Raw genomic sequence first — 17,109 nt, forward strand, 5'->3', positions numbered from 1 at the left:
TGCCTAAAATCGGGATGCATTTTGCAGAATCAGAGCCTTAGGATCTCTTAGAGAGAGGTAGAGATAATGGTTACTGCAGATGGGCAGACTGGAAGGGCCATTTGCCCTTTATCTGCCATCATGTTTCTATGTTTCCCAAAGGGAAGGGTGCTGGGGCTTTTCCTCTATTCCACCCAGTCCTCACTTGTAAGGAGCAGTGTCTGGTACTTTCTGTTACCTGACACCCAGTCCCTTCCCTTAACAGCACTGTCTAATGCTTTTAATTCCTACTTTAGAGCTTGATTATGACTTGTGAATTTTCATCTATAAGGTGGAACCAGACACTTTTAAACAGAAAGAGAGGAATGAGTTCTGATAAATGATTCTGTTATGGTGAACCCCAGCATGGAATCCTCAATCAGCTTCACTCTTGTAGTGTCCCCTCCTGACCAAATAGCAGATAACAAATAACATGCAACGTGCAACAGTGAGACCAACTTACAGAAGACATAAATGTCTGCAGATGACTTTGAGCACACCCAATTTTCACTTATTTGACAACAAAATCTAGGATCCTGCCATGGAAGAGATTATTTGCAGGGATGGAATGGATCTTAGTGGGGATGGGTTTGATTCCAACAGGGACAGATGGGGACAGGTTTGATTTATATCCCCGAGCAATTTTCTAGTTTCATTCTTGCCCAGTTGGTGCTTATCTACTCTGTAAGACCATTCATAGACTTTCCTCATCATTAGTAGATTTGATGTATGAGCCTTTTATTTTCTTTGAATTAGGGATCAAAATACAGTTGTCTGTTTCTTCTGTGATTTAACTTGCACCTATAATGTAATATTATGTTAGTGATGAACAATTAACCCTGTCTTGTTAATAACAGCTACTAATGGCCATATTTTAATCTAAAATTATTTTAGCTTCTACAACTTGACTTGAAGGCTCTCCCTAACTGATAAAAGATCAGAGATCGAGAGGCGGAAAACCTAAGACATGGTTTCAAGTGTAGTCTCTGCTTTGTAGTTTGAGGAGGATTTTGATACCATCGGAGCCTCCCACTGGTTAAACTGGACACTTCTTTTGTTTTACCAGTATTCTGCAACTTCTTGCTCTCTCTAGAAAGTGTCTGAAAGTTTACCTCTAGGGCACCAGTCTGTCTGCCTGCAAAATGAGGTCAGCCAGAGGGTTTTATTCTTTTGGTGCTTTAAAGTAGAGACGCTGTGAGCCTGATCAAGCATTACAAATGCCAGATTCTTAATGGTCCCACAAAAGGTTTGGACAGATTCCTGGAGGTAAAGTCCATAAATTACTATTACAGCAGACTTGGGGAATACCACTGCTTATCCCTGGGAGTACGTAGCATAGAAGCTTCCTACTTTGAGGGATTCTGTCAGGTATTTGGGATTTTGTCACTATTGGAAGCAGTATTCTAGGATAGATGTATGGCAATTTCTGTGTTTTATGTCTAAGTATAGGGAGGAGGGGTCTGGTGATAGTATTGGATTAGGATGGCATGGAGGTATGGCTTGTATTGAGGGAATCAGAATGTTAGGAGACAAGGGTCCTGCCCCTTGTTTGAGACCCCAGGTATAACCTGGGAGTTGGCATTTGTATGTGCATCAGGACATGTGCAAAAGTCAATATGCAACATTAAAAAAAATATATATACTGTAGATGTGGCTTCCTACTGTAAAATAGGAAATACAAATCTATTTTGGAGGCATGTCCATGTCCCACCCAAACCAGCATGACCCTTTGTATGGTGTGAATCTTCATGGTTAAATAATGGCTTTCTGAAATTGCATTTACGTATATGTGTATCGTAACTAACCCCTCCTTTTACTAAACCGTGATAGTGGTTATTAGCGCAGGGAGCCACAGTGAATGTTCCGTGCAGCTCCCGACGCTCATAGAGTTCCTCCCTGCATGGCTCTCTGCGCTAATAACCGTTATCATAGTTTAGTAAAAGGGGTGGAGGGATGTTATATTTGTAAATCTAAATGTGGAGATGCTTTTAAAATGACTTCCTATGTTATAAATTACATGTTACAATTACACTTTGTATAATCTGACTTTTGCCAATGAAGGTTTAGAATGGATTAAATAATTTATTAACTGAGAAGCTGTTGGGACTTTTTTAAAATTTATTTTTACGTAATATGTTTAGCACCTGTTAAATCATTAATTATGTGGAGTAATTTTCTGGTCTTGGATATGTTCCTGTCGATTATATTCAAATAGCAAACCTTCTTTGAATTAGTTATGGCTACCTTAAGCCTCCTTTTATGAAACCGCATTAGACTTTTTTTTATTGCTGGCCACCGCGGTATTAGCTCCAGCATTCATAGGAATTCTATGGTCGTTGGAGCTTTTACCACTACAGCCGACGATAAAAAAGCCTACGCAGCTTAGGCGGGGGGAGGGAGATATTCTTGTACAGCTAATTTCCAGTTTAATCTAATGCATTTAGAATTATTTTTGTTTGTGCCATTTCTATTCATATTTCTCGCATTTTTGTTTCAGCTATAATAAATTGACATAATACCATTTATTCTATGGCGACTGATTTTTCTCTCTTATTTGGGGGCAATTTCATCTACTAAGGGCTCCTTTTACAAAGGTGCGCTAGGGCCTTAATGTACGCAATAGCGTGCATTAAATTCCTGAGTGCGCTACCACCTTTTTAGGAGGCGGTAGATTTTCAGCTACCGCATGCTATAGTGCGCGGTAATTTTGTGCGTGCGCTAAAAACCCTAGCGCACCTTCGTAAAAGGAGCCCTAAATGTTCACAGTGATTGATCCAATTATCGAGCAACTTTACTTGATCATTCTCTGAATTAGGAATTGCACTTACATAATGTTTTTTCCAAAATTTTGATTGATCAATTTTAACTTTAACAATTTGATTTCTATGAATTTGCTAAGTTTTATTATTCTGGGGTTTTGTTTGGGTTTTTTTTTGTCAATAAATAGTAATACAGTGTATCTGCTAAAAATGATCCAACCATCGTGTCAGCCACCAATTTGGTTTAGAAAGGTTAATAGTATCAGAGTAATTACTTATTATCAAATCCATTTGATGGCATTTCTCATGTTTTTGCTGCAGTGGTAAAATAGCCAAATCTTGATTAACCACTAGAATTCCCTAGATGTTCCAGATGTGAGTTTATAGCCATCCAAAATTAAAGTATAATGGGAACTCAGTGTATTGTTATCTACAAAATCATAAAAATCCTCTCTAGCAGACACCCATTTTCCAGGAGGGCAATGGAAAAGAATACAAATGAATTTCATTTGTATTCTTTTCCATTGCCCTCCTGGGAAATGGGTGTCTGCTAGAGAGGATTTTTATGATTTTGTAGATAACAATACACTGAGTTCCCATTATACTTTAATTTTGGATGGCTATAAACTCACATTTGGAACATCTAGGGAATTCTAGTGGTTAATCAAGATTTGGCTATTTTACCACTGCAGCAAAAACATGAGAAACGCCATCAAATGGATTTGATAACAAGTAATTACGCTGATACTATTAACCTTTCTAAACCAAATTTAATGAAACAAGCTGTCAATAAAGTATCACTCAAACGGCAACGGGCTCCTTTTACAAAGCCGCGCTAGGGCCTTAACACGTGGAATAGGGCCCGCGCTAGTCACTACCGCCTCCTTTTGAGCAGGCGGTAGATTTTTGGCTAGCGTGCACTAATCCGGTGCGTGCGTTAAAAACGCTAGCGCACCTTTGTAAAAAGAGTCCAAAATAACATTTCTAAATAAGACTGACCTAATCTTTAAAAAGAATGTCTGGATGTCTCTCTCAAATATACACATTTTTTTCTGGAGAAGCTGCCTACGTTTCTGTCTTGGGATGGCATTGTGGAAGGACTCATCCTCAATGTACAAGATAGTAATATGAAGATTTCAATCTTAGAGGCATTCTAAGCCACTCTGGTTAATGAAAACATGCTTTCCATTATAATTTACATTCCACAAATTTTCCTTATTGTAAAATGATTTCTGCTTCTGAAATGCTTAAGCCCTATATATTGGAGGTGCTTTAGTTAACTCCTGACTCTCTCTCTCTCTCTCTCTGTGTTATGAGTTACATATAATTCTGGTTTGAAGGTGGTGGTAATGAAGATTAAGGGGCTGAGGGGTAAGGTGACTCAGTTTCTTGAGACTTTTATGACTGAGGCTTCAATTCAGATGCTATGATTTATTTTAATTATTTATAACCCGCTCTATCTAAGCAATTCTAGGCCACTTAGAAAATAACAAACACAATCAGGTGGAGGTCAACAGGCAATAAAATGAAGTTAATGTGAGCATAAGAAATAAATCAAAATAAATTTCAGAATATATACAAGAATAATTAAAACCCTTGACTGAATAGATACACTTGCATACATTTCCAAAAATGTGAAAAAAGTAGTACTACAAGATCTGACAATTAAGTTCATGAACTCATCCTAGAAAAAGTGCTACATACCTCATTGCTGAATATCACTACAGTCACCTTCGAAGTACTCCCCTTGGGAAGCTAAGCACTGATACCAGTGCCTAGTCCACCCTTCAAAGCAATTTTGGAACTCTTTTTCTGGAATGGCCATCAAAGCTGTTGTATTACCCTTGATGTCCTGAATGTCATCAAAATGTCTTCCTTTGCAATATTTCCTTTATGTTCAGGTAAAGGAAAAAGTCATTGTGGGCCAGATCAGGTGAGTAGGGAGGGTGTTCCAATACAGTTATTTGTTTACTAGCTAAAACTCCCTCATAGACAGTGCCGTGTGAGCTGGTGCATTGTTGTGATGCAAGAACAACGAGTTGGCAAAAAGTTCAGGTTGTTTTTGTCTAACTTTATCACGCAACCTTTTCAGCACTTCCAAATAGTAAACTTGGTTAACTGTTTGTCCAATTGATACAAATTCATAATGAATAATCCCTCTGATATCAAAAAAGGTTAGCAACATCATTTTGACTCTTGATTTGGACTGACGGAACTTATATGGTCGTGGAGAATTGTCTGACTTCCATTATGCACTTTGATGCTTTGTTTCAGGATCGTATTGGTACACCCAAGTTTCATCACCAGTGATAACACAGCCCAAAGCAACATCTTGCCTCTCCAAAAGGTTTTGGCAAACTTCGACTCTCCTTTGCTTTTGTTCATTGGTGACTATTTTTGCACACACTTTTCTCATGCCAAGATTTTCAGTTAAGATTTTCCTGTTTCTCTATCGACAATTTTGATGCACAATTCGACAAATTTTTGCAATGTTTTCATCAGTTCTGTTTGTTATTGGCCGTCCTGACCTCTCTTCTTTAGTGACACATTCTCTCTCCTCAGAAAAATATTTAATCTATTTGTACACTGCCGTTTCCTTCAGGGCATTATCCCCATAAACTTGGACTAACATGTCCCTGATTTCACTTCCACTCTTGGCAAGTTTAACAAGAAATTTAATGCTTGTTCATTGCTCTAATTCAAGCTCCGACATTCTCGCAATGGCACACAAAAACATACAACAATAACAATAATGAACACAACTCAGCAAGACACCGACACACATCGACACAAACACAGCTCTGAGACACTGATATACCAAGGTTATGAAACCTTACCGAGTTGTTTGTTCAGTGCTGCCAATGTAAGCGCACAATAGCAAGTTCATGAACTTAATTGTCAGACCTCACATGTACAGTAAGTCTTCCAGTAAAGTATTCCACAAAAGTGGACCAGTTTTCCAACTTAATTTGGGTATTGGTGGTATATTGAATAATTGTCATATTCAGGGCTTGTGATTTGACCTGCTGTTCCACAGTTTCTAACTTCTATTGTGAATTCTGTGCTGAATATCAAGTTTATGTGCATTTGGAAGTGCGTTTTGAGGAAACTGGAGTAGTTTAGCCACAAACCCTGTCTGTGAACTGGCCTCTGGGGTATCCCTTAACCCCACAGATATGAGAGTCCATTAAACATATTCATTTGGATAGTCTGAAAGTCTTTACTGGTTATGAAGTCACTAAAATAAAATTGAGGAGCCCTGTCCTAATGTGTTTCTGCTGCATTGTAAGTGAACATGTATTCCTTTAGCAATAAACTCAGTAGATACTAGTTCTAGTTGACCGCACAGACAACATGAAGGTGTGATTTTCACAAAGTAACGGAGTTCCCTAGAATTCTGCTTTGATGGGTGAACCCTGATGATACATTCTGTTGTAGCCCATCTTCTGATTGTCATCTTTAAAGGTACTATCAAAGATAAGTTTATTGTCCAGATATCTGTGGCTCTTGTGGAACCCACCTCCATCACACTTTAGCCCAGCACACAGAACAGCAAACATGGGTCCTGGTGGACAGTGTGACAATGTTCTCAAGGCTTAAGCTGGCAGGCCTCTTCCTTCTGAGGAAGAAAATACCCTACAATATTCAAGGTCCACAAATGTGGCCAGTATGAAAAATGCACAAATCAAGAATTAGTAAGAAGGAAAATATAAACTAACAGACTTAATAAAGCAGGTCAAATAAGCCAGCTCCTTCAGATGCTCTGTACACACAGAGCATCAGAAGAAACCAGAAGTCCTATTTTCTGTCATCGCCTTTGTTGGATTCTCTTCTTAGTCAAATCCCTCAAAGGATCCTTCCTCTTTCTCTCTATCCTCTTTGGTCACTTTTCTTCCACTGCTCCTTGCCAGATCCCATGCAGGATACTTATCCTCCTTTACCCGCAGTGACACTCTCAGTCACTATGGTGATGAACACAGTGCCCTGGGACTAACCCAGATGGTCTCACCCAAAAGATATGCAGAAACAGAAAGAATAATCAATTCACTAAAAGATACCTTTCTTGTGTCATAAAACTCAAAAAGTATATCTTAAATGTACTCCTGGTGTATATCGTTTATTGTTGTCTTGTTATATTGACCTTAGCAAAGGAAGAAAAGACTCAGATTCCCCTATGTTTATAAGTGCAAAGCTGAAAAAAGCACTTCTGACATGTTGTTACAGCGGCAGGAAGGCAAACTGGTTTTAAATCCCAATGAAATCCGCTGGTTGATGTCCCGATGACATATCAGTGCGTATACAGATTTGACACTAATCTTTTTTTAAAAAATCATTTCATCAGGTACTATGATCTTTTCAAACGACAAATTACTCAAGAGATGTTCTGCAAGTTTGTTCTGCACGCGTGTGACTTTTTCACTGGGATTTAAAACCAGTTTGCCTTCCCGCCGCTGCAACAACACGTCAGCAGTGACATCATGACGCTGCTCAGAACTTCAGCCATCTTTGCCTTATGAGTGAGCGTTAAATCATAGCGCCGACAGTAAGTTTTGTTATCTTGGTGTAAGGAATAAGTTTTTTCGCTTTGCATAACACACTGTCTGACTGTTAATGATTGTTTTCTTTGAAGGTGAGAAGTCCCACGCCTTGACGCAGCCTATCGGCGAAACGCCCAGCTAGCTATCATCAGCAGTGGGGGGACACAGTACTAATAACACACAGTACCAACAGTACTAACAGTACAGCGACTCGAGCAAAGATAAGTGACTGATTCTTTTTTGACCTCTCACAGAGTTTGAATGTACATTGAAGCATTGTTTGCATGACTGTGAGGTTATCTCTCTATCTAGTATGCTTTTTTCAGCTTTGCACGTGTAAGCATCTAGGGATCTGAGGCTTTTCCTCCTTTGCTAAGGTCAATATAACAAGGCAACAGTAAATGATATACCAGGAGTACATTTAAGATATACTTTTTGAGTTTTATGATACAAGAAAGGTATTTTTTGGTGGTGGTGGACTAAACTAAACCTTAAGTTTATATACCGCATCCTCTCCATAGAGATGGAGCTCGGCACGGTTTGCAGGAACTTTAATATAAGGAAGGAAAAACATAATAAGAGTTAGTGATTAAAAGAAGGTAGCGAGATTTACATTTTTGAGAACGATGGACTAACCCAGAAGGTCCCCATGTTTTAGTTCTTGCTCCTATAACCACTTACCATTAAAGCTAATTAGGCTCTGTCTTAGGGTCCCTGCAGTGATCCCTTTAGCAAATAATCCAGGACAGCCTCCTAGGCTGCCTAGCACACAGGCTCCTTTAACCCTACTCCTTGCTTCTCCAATTTTCTTCAAGGCAGGTTATAAGTACAATTCTCCCTCCGTATTCGCGGTTTCAGCATTTGCGGTTTCGATTATTTGCGGTTTTTAGCTTGCTGGCTCCTCCCCCCAATTACATCAGCTTGCTTAGCGAAATCGCTGAATTCCAAGCGTTTACAGAGAAAAATCGCCAATTCCCGGCACTTTCTTCACCGTGTTTTCCTCTTCTTCAGGAATCGGCCAGGTCTCCCACCATGTTATTCGCAGTTTCACCATATTCACGATGGTTTTTAATAGAAAACAGCAAATAACATATGAAAAAGTTATTTGCGGTTCTGTTAATCCCTTATCACAGCGACTACAGAGGGAGAAGTGTAAAGAAGTCTGTTTCCCCTTCATGGATAGTTTTTTTTATAGTTCTCTCCAAATTCAAAGAATCACCTCCTATAACTGGGGCCTATTTTAGCACGACCCCCACTATATCTCTGGACCAGGGACTGAGAATGTTCCTAAGGTTGCTGGATGAAAAGCACATGTAGGAGTCCTGCTGCTCTATTGTAGAAACCATTATGAAATCTTGATTTTGTGAATCTATTTAAAACGAGCTTTAAAGAATCACTTCAACGCAATTATTTTTCCATTAAATATGCAGTTTTACAGAATGATCAGAATTTGAAACCATTCCACATTCAATGTTATTAAGAATTGAAAAGAAGCAATTCCGTGGTGAAAAACACAAGCAGTCACTTCCAAATTTTAATAGTGTCTGGCTCCACTTATGACAGCAATCAGAATGAATGTTGGCAATGTTTCTGCACCTGTCAATGTTCAGGACTGGATCAAAAAAATGCCCTGGGTTAGTGACTTGATTTATGAAGGGAAAGTTTATATTCAGATCACAACATTAATAATCAACATACATACAGAGGCAATCTCTCTCTCTCCCTCTCTCGTTTTATGTGGAGGCAATATTATACAGCAATAAAAGAAATTCATCCAAAGATCTTTCTTTTCTGAGGGAGTTTGGATAGAAAAGGACATTTCTCTGTGAAAGAAACATTATTTTCCTCAGTGCGTGTTGCTTGTATCTGTTGATTATGATCAATAACTTCTTGTATTGTATACTAAAAACTCTATAAAGATGATTGAACTGAAAAGATTGTAATAGAAGAGAATCGTGTTGGATTATTGATAAAATTTCATAAAAAAGGAAACATTACTTATTTGTTTATTGTTTAAATAGTGTAAAACTATTTTTTCTACACTGTTAAACTTAAACTTTCTGCCAGTGTTTTAAACTTAACTGTCACAGCCTAGAATGTTAAAAGATAGCCAGTGGATAGCAGAGCAAGAACCGAATTCATGCTGGCTTTCTACCGTAGGCCAGCGAGATAAATGCTCTAGAATTTTTATGAGCATTGGTGCACTTACCTCACTGACCCACGATAGAAACCTCTACTGTAGTTTTGTAAAAGGATCCCTCAGTCTTATTTCCTACCCACCCACCCCAGCTTCCAGCCACCAGTGGCATATGTCTTAATTGTTCTAGCTAAGAGAACAAGCGGAAGATTTGTTATTAAAGAGTGTTTTCATCTGCAAGTGATTGCCCTAAATAACTTTTTTTGCACTTGATTAAATGCAAACAGAACATAAAAGCATATTCTGTTACATCCCTTCCGGATTCCATACACTAAGGGGCTTATAATCGAAACAGAAAAACGCCCAAAAACCGGCCTAAGTCGGCACTTGGACAATCATAAACGAAAGATGTCCAAGTGCCAATAATTGAAACGGGTTTTGGATGTGTTTAAAAACGGCCTAGGCCTTCCCAGTGCTGCTGAATGACATAGCTAAACGGGGCGTGTCAGGAAGAGTGTCAAGGGCAGGATTTGGGTGGGACGTGGGTAGGCTTAGACTTAGTCGTACTGCATGTATAACCGAAAGTTATACAGCACAGGATCGACGGAACTTGGACGAAGTGACTTAGACCATTTAAAACATGGTCTAAGTCACAAAAACCCACCTAAAGTCACCAGATAAGCACTGCAAACACATAATACAGACCCCCACACACTACCCCAGTGATCACCGACCCCTCCCAACCCCATAAAACTTGTAATCACACCTTTAAAATTCAGCCTCCAGACCATCATCACCTGGCAGCCTGGCATAGGAAAGCCTAGTCATCCTGCACAGAGGCGTCTTAAGCCGTCTTGAGGATGGGTTGGGGACCCATGGAGAGGAGGCCTCATGCCCATAAGCCCCTGTAATCACTGCATTGATACTGATACATGTGCACTCCCCTATACACCCCCCAAAACCTTTTGTACTGGCATATAAGTGGCTCCTGCAGCCATAAGAGCTATTAGGGTGGTAGATAAGTGGGTTTAGGGGATTCAGGAGGTGGTTTGGGGGGGCTCACATAACTTATAAGGGAGCTGTAGTGAGATGATGACATGGCACCCTTTTTGTGAAGTTCATAGCAGTGCCCTGTAAGGTACCCCACTGTTTAGGTGTCATCACTTTGCAGACCCCTCCCACGTCCAACAGGGCTTGTTCTAGGCATTTTTGACTTGGATGAAAAGTTGGACAGAAATGTGGTATAAAGATGGACGATTTAGCGACTTGGACAATCAGATTGGCAGGACGTATACATAGACGATTTTCGAAAGGGAAAAAAATTTGGACGTACAGTATTTTTCAAAAATGTGTCCTATGCTGATTTTTTACTTTGGACGACTTGCGACTTAGACGAAAACGGACTTAGACCTTCCTTTCGATTATGCCCCTCCACGTGTTCAATCCGCAATCCGGGAGTTGCAGAAATCCAACACTTTTCTGAGCAAATGCTCCTCCCCACTAGACTGAGAACTAGAGCTATATCCAGTTTCAATTTCTGCAAGCAATCCATGCAGAACTCTTTTCAATTACTCTGCTTCTTTTTCTTATTTTTTCACAAAGTTCACTTTTTCAGTGGCTTCAGTGCCTTGAGACCACTTTCTGGTGGTCTCCTGTCAGAGAAAAGGATGCAGTCCCATGGAGCCGGACTGCTGCTTCACAGAGAAACTGATGGATCTGTGGAGCCAGCCTGCTGTATGCCTGTATGCCTCCCTTTCTAGAATCAGGGTCCATTCCCCTGGGAGTTTGCTTGCCTTCTGACCTTGTCACGGGTTTTTAGTACAGGCTGTATGCATCTGGAGTGAAACCCACCCAAGTTTCAAGGCACAGGCTGCCTTTCCCACTCTGACCATGTGACAAGAATCCGTGGGGGCAGAGGTCATAGTCGGTGTCCGGCCGACTGTTAGTTCAAAGATCTTCCGTTCTGGTCATATGGAGCAATTTCTGAAGCAGAAAATCCTTTTCCTCCATTCAGCTGCTGTGTGAAAAAGCTGACAGGCAAGGCACTTCAGTGACTGTGAGTAACCCTCTATTATTTCCTAAGGGAACTTTGGGGGTGGCATGTTAATTGATTTAAAAGTCATTTTTCACAGTTTCTGAGGGTAGGGTTCAGGTCCCCCACTTCCCCAGACCTCATATCACTAGTTTTTATTTTTAGATTTTATTTTTGCCATTTTTTGGTGCAAATTCGCTGGCAGTGGCCATTTTGAATTTTAAGCGATCTTTTTTTTTTCAAAGTTGTATTTCTGCCTCAAAACCCCTTGATTTGATTGAAAATCATTTGGGATGGACTCTCCAGCACCTAATCTGTCGGATGTGTACCTTGGTTGCACCAGATTGGCATCGGATCTGTGACCGTATATTGCATGCCACAGCACACCGAGGGAGGGGGCGAGAACTTTGGGCTTCACCTCCTTCAGATCCCACAGAGCTGGGGAGCTGGCCTGGATCCACAATTTCAAGGAAATATCTCACCTGAAGGCTGTTCTGGAGCTTGGCGCCAAATGCCTGCGTTGCGAGTCTGGGGACTTTTTTGGCATGTAGTGAATGCCTCAACAAGGCCCTGCAGGACTCACAGTGTGGCTTTTCACTGGAATTTTCTTCAGCTCCTCTGGAACATGTATTCTTCAGATCCAACTCATTGGATGCAGATGGTGGGTGCGTCAGTTTCTACTAGTCCTGTTGAGCCCGTGGCAGAGCTCCCATGACAGGAGCCCTTTTGTCCTTATGCCATTCGGATATTATGCCACTTTTGTCTCCTGACATTGCTTTTGTTTTGGATCCAGCTGATACCCTTGCCAGGGCTAGTCCACATGGTCGCCCTGGGAGTTTAGTTTTGGTTGACCCCTCCGTTAGCAAGACTTTAATGCATGATTTTCTCCCCTTTTACTGCTGGGGTTCTGAAAGAGCAAAAAATCCCCAAAACAACCCCAACTTCCTTTTTTCACCATCCACAGCCTCTTGGTCTGGTTACAGGCAATAGGATGCCCAGACTCAGGTTGTACAAGTTGGATGTCAGAAGAGTCTTGCTCCACTATTGAGGACTGATGATTTCCGGCTGTCTGATCACCTATTTTTCTTGACTGCTGTGCCTCGCCGTGTTTGGCCGGTGTTCAGTTGTCCATTTGCCCGTGGAAAGCTGCCACTGGTTTCTCTTCCGACCCATTCGACTAGAAGTGTTGTTGCGTCGTGGGTGGGGTCTCGCGTATTTCATCCAGATGAAATTTGCAGGGTGGCTACTTGGTTCTTTCTTCTTACCTTTCCTCATTTTACCAAATTAATGTGGCAGCTCGTTTGGATGCTGTTTGGGGGGGGGGGGGGGTTCTTGGTGTTAAAGTCAGGCTCTTCTTCTCAACCCGAGCTTGGCTCAGGATTCTAATTTTCCCCCCTTCTCTCTAGGAGAGTCAACCTAGTGCTCTTTGCATAAATTCTAAGGGACAGATTCTCAAAACTAAAATCTGCCTTTAATGTGCTCACTAAACTGGTTCCAGCCAGTTTAGTATGCATGTACTTTATCAACAGATTATTAAAACGGCTTGCCGTGGTGTTTTTCCGAGTTTTCTAGCAGTCTCTGATACTGCAATGCACATGTAGTACAATGAGGTCATTAATATTAAAATAAGCACTCCAAGCAATTCTCTATAATCGCTGAGTGATTCTCCAACCTCATTGTGCCACATTTGTGGCCAAAATTTGCCAACAAATCTGAGCTGTCATTGCCTTACTTTCTGATCAGTACCTGAGTGCTGATTGGTTCAGGCACTAACAGGAAAGTAAGGCTTGACGGCTCATACCTATCAGAAAATGTTGCCACCGTCAATCAATTCCCCGACACTCTCCCAGCAGCGGGAAAGATGCCCACTCCTTCCCGCTGCCAAGCAACGCCCTCCAACACCCCCCTCCCAGCAGTGGGAGAGATGCCCACTCCTTCCAACTGCTACGCAACCCCCGAAACTCCCTCCCGTGCCTTCAATGACCCCCTCCCCCTTACCTTGTTTACAATGGCTGGCCAGAGGATTGCCTAATCCCTCTGGCCAGCAAGCCTGCCTCTTCAAAATGGTGGGCCTTCCCCTCCCCTGTGCATCCTGGGATGCACCTAAGAGAGGCTTAAGGCTCTGATTGGCCCAGAGGACATTTTCCTTGCTTGATGATTACCTACTGAAACATAATAATTATTAATTGTGCCCACAAGATTTTCAACCCTTGACCATAAAATATGTCAGTTTATCTGGCATATACCTGTAGAAAAAGGGTAGCCAGGCCAGTTTGTGTCCTAGCCTAAGCCATACATGTAACTTACCTTTCTGTCAGTGGGAGGCGGGGGGGGGGGGGGGGGGGAGGAGGATGGAAAAACCAAAAGAAAGTCAAGTTCGAGCAAAGATAGACTTAATCATTAAGTCTCTGACTGTGAGACAAAACCATAATCCTCTTTTTACAGCACACAAACAATTTTCCATCAGTGTAAGACTCCTGGAAAAGCAGCAGTGTAAGCTGTGGGACTGTGGTTTTGTCCGCTTGATGGATCTGTAATCAGAGCCTTTTGTTTGGCATTCCCTCCAAACTTTACAGCCTACCCACCTCAAAAACTGGGCCTGCTCTGCAATGAATCATATTTGTATGATTGCTGCTAATGTGTGCTTCGCAGCCAGGGTTCTCTGCATGTCGATTCCCATCACAAGGTGCTATTTTTTTGCTTTACTTTATTTTGTTTGCCTTGTGTATTCAATAAAGCAAGCAGGGCTGGCCCAGTCCTGAAGCAGGACTAGGCAGTCACCTAGTGCAACAACTTTTGAGAGGTGCCAAAGAGCAGCTGCAGTCCAAGCAAAATAATCAGTCTTGACGGCTACACTGACTCACAGGAACAATAGGAGGTACATGTATCAGCAAGGAAGATGGACGGTTTTTAGATTAACCACTTGCCCAGATTATTCTAGAAGAACTAATGCTGGAATGATTAGGATTATTGGGGAGGCAAAAGGACCTGAAAGTTGATGTGTGTGTGTGTGTGGGGGGGGGGGGGGGGGGGAGGGGGGGGCGCAATACCCTTGCATCAAACCTAAAAGCAAGTTTACAATCCTCTTCAATGAGAAGCAGATAAAAGTCACGTCTGCTGACAATAGGGATGTTTTAATCAGTCCTTCAAAATCATTCAGCACTGATGGGGCCATTGCTCAAAAACTAACACTGGCGCTAGAGGTGATTAGTGCCGGAATAGCACCGGCACTAGGGTGCGTAGAATGCGCTAATGGTTGAAACCACAGTGCAAACCACATTTAAATGCCTATAAAGGCATTAATATTTGACATATTGTAAACCACTTTGGGTGAATTTCTTCATGAAAGGGTGGTTAATAAATCCCAATAAATAAATAAATAAAATTTAAATGCGGCCATCAATAAGCCCGCTATATGCTTTAAAAAAAAAAAAAAAAGAAAGGGTGCTGTCCAGTGCCTTTACTGCTGGAAAATGAACGCCTGGTCTGGGACAGCGTTTATTTATTTATTGGTGACTTACTTTACCGCTTTTAGCTGTTTAAAACAGAGCGACACAGTGTACAATTCTAAAAAAACAAAAAAGGGAAGAAAGGAACTGCAATACAGTCAATAGGACAGGAGCAATTATGTAAGAGACTATGTAGGTCAAGGAGTGTTTCATAAAGAGCCAAAACATAAGGACTGGGCTGCCATCTCATCATTCAGGAAATGCTTGGGTGAATAGCCTTGTTTTAATGGCAGATCTAAACTTCTTAAGTTGGGGTTCATTTCAAATGTATTGAGAAGGCGAATTCCAGAGTGCTGGGGCGGTAAAGAAAAATGCAGAGCACCTGGTTGATTCAAAACTTGTAAGGGAAGGGGTCGTAATACTAATCTATGATCACTTGTAGAGCAGAGACTACGAGATGGAGAGTAGAAGACAGCCGATAAAGATATTCAGGTAACTCATGTCTAAGAGCTTTGAAAGTGAGAGAGAGAATTTTAAATTTAACACTCCCCCCTTTTTTTTTACAAAATCGTAGCGTAGTTTTTAGCATTGGACGCGGTGGTAACAGCTCCGATGCTCATAGGAATTCTATGAGTATCAGAGCTGTTACCGCCATGGCTGGCGCTAAAAACTGCACTATGTTTTATAAAAGGGGTGGGGGGGGGTTAATTTGTTCCTCTATTAGAAGACAGTGATGCTTTTTCAATAATGGAGTTACATAGTAACATAGTAACATAGTAACATAGTAGATGACGGCAGATAAAGACCCGAATGGTCCATCCGGTCTGCCCAACCTGATTCAATTTAAAATTTTTTTTTTTTTTTTTCTTCTTAGCTATTTCTGGGCGAGAATCCAAAGCTTTACCCGGTACTGTGCTTGGGTTCCAACTGCCGAAATCTCTGTTAAGACTTACTCCAGCCCATCTACACCCTCCCAGCCATTGAAGCCCTCCCCTGCCCATCCTCCTCCAAACGGCCATACACAGACACAGACCGTACAAGTCTGCCCAGTAACTGGCCTAGTTCAATCTTTAATATTATTTTCTGATTCTAAATCTTCTGTGTTCATCCCACGCTTCTTTGAACTCAGTCACAGTTTTACTCTCCAACACCTCTCTCGGGAGCGCATTCCAGGCATCCACCACCCTCTCCGTAAAGTAGAATTTCCTAACATTGCCCCTGAATCTACCACCCCTCAACCTCAAATTATGTCCTCTGGTTTTACCATTTTCCTTTCTCTGGAAAAGATTTTGTTCTACGTTAATACCCTTTAAGTATTTGAACGTCTGAATCATATCTCCCCTGTCTCTCCTTTCCTCTAGGGTATACATATTCAGGGCTTCCAGTCTCTCCTCATATGTCTTCTGGCGCAAGCCTCCTATCATTTTCGTCGCCCTCCTCTGGACCGCCTCAAGTCTTCTTACGTCTTTCGCCAGATACGGTCTCCAAAACTGAACACAATACTCCAAGTGGGGCCTCACCAATGACCTGTACAGGGGCGTCAACACCTTCTTCCTTCTACTGACTACGCCTCTCTTTATACAGCCCAGCATCCTTCTGGCAGCAGCCACTGCCTTGTCACACTGTTTTTTCGCCTTTAGATCTTCGGACACTATCACCCCAAGGTCCCTCTCCCCGTCCGTGCATATCAGCTTCTCTCCTCCCAGCATATACGGTTCCTTCCTATTATTAATCCCCAAATGCATTACTCTGCATTTCTTTGCATTGAATTTTAGTTGCCAGGCATTAGACCATTCCTCTAACTTTTGCAGATCCTTTTTCATATTTTCCACTCCCTCTTCGGTGTCTACTCTGTTACAAATCTTGGTATCATCTGCAAAAAGGCACACTTTTCCTTCTAACCCTTCAGCAATGTCACTTACATACATATTGAACAGGATTGGCCCCAGCACCGAACCCTGAGGGACTCCACTAGTCACCTTTCCTTCCTTCGAGCGACTTCCATTAACCACCACCCTCTGGCGTCTGTCGGACAGCCAGTTTCTGACCCAGTTCACCACTTTGGGTCCTAACTTCAGCCCTTCAGGTTTGTTCAACAGCCTCCTATGAGGACATGTGTGTATCTGTTGACCTTACAGAGCAATTGGATTGCACAGTTTTGAAGGATTTGAAGTTT

Source organism: Geotrypetes seraphini, chromosome 3 (genome assembly GCF_902459505.1).
Source record: "Geotrypetes seraphini chromosome 3, aGeoSer1.1, whole genome shotgun sequence".
Lineage (NCBI taxonomy): Eukaryota > Metazoa > Chordata > Amphibia > Gymnophiona > Dermophiidae > Geotrypetes > Geotrypetes seraphini.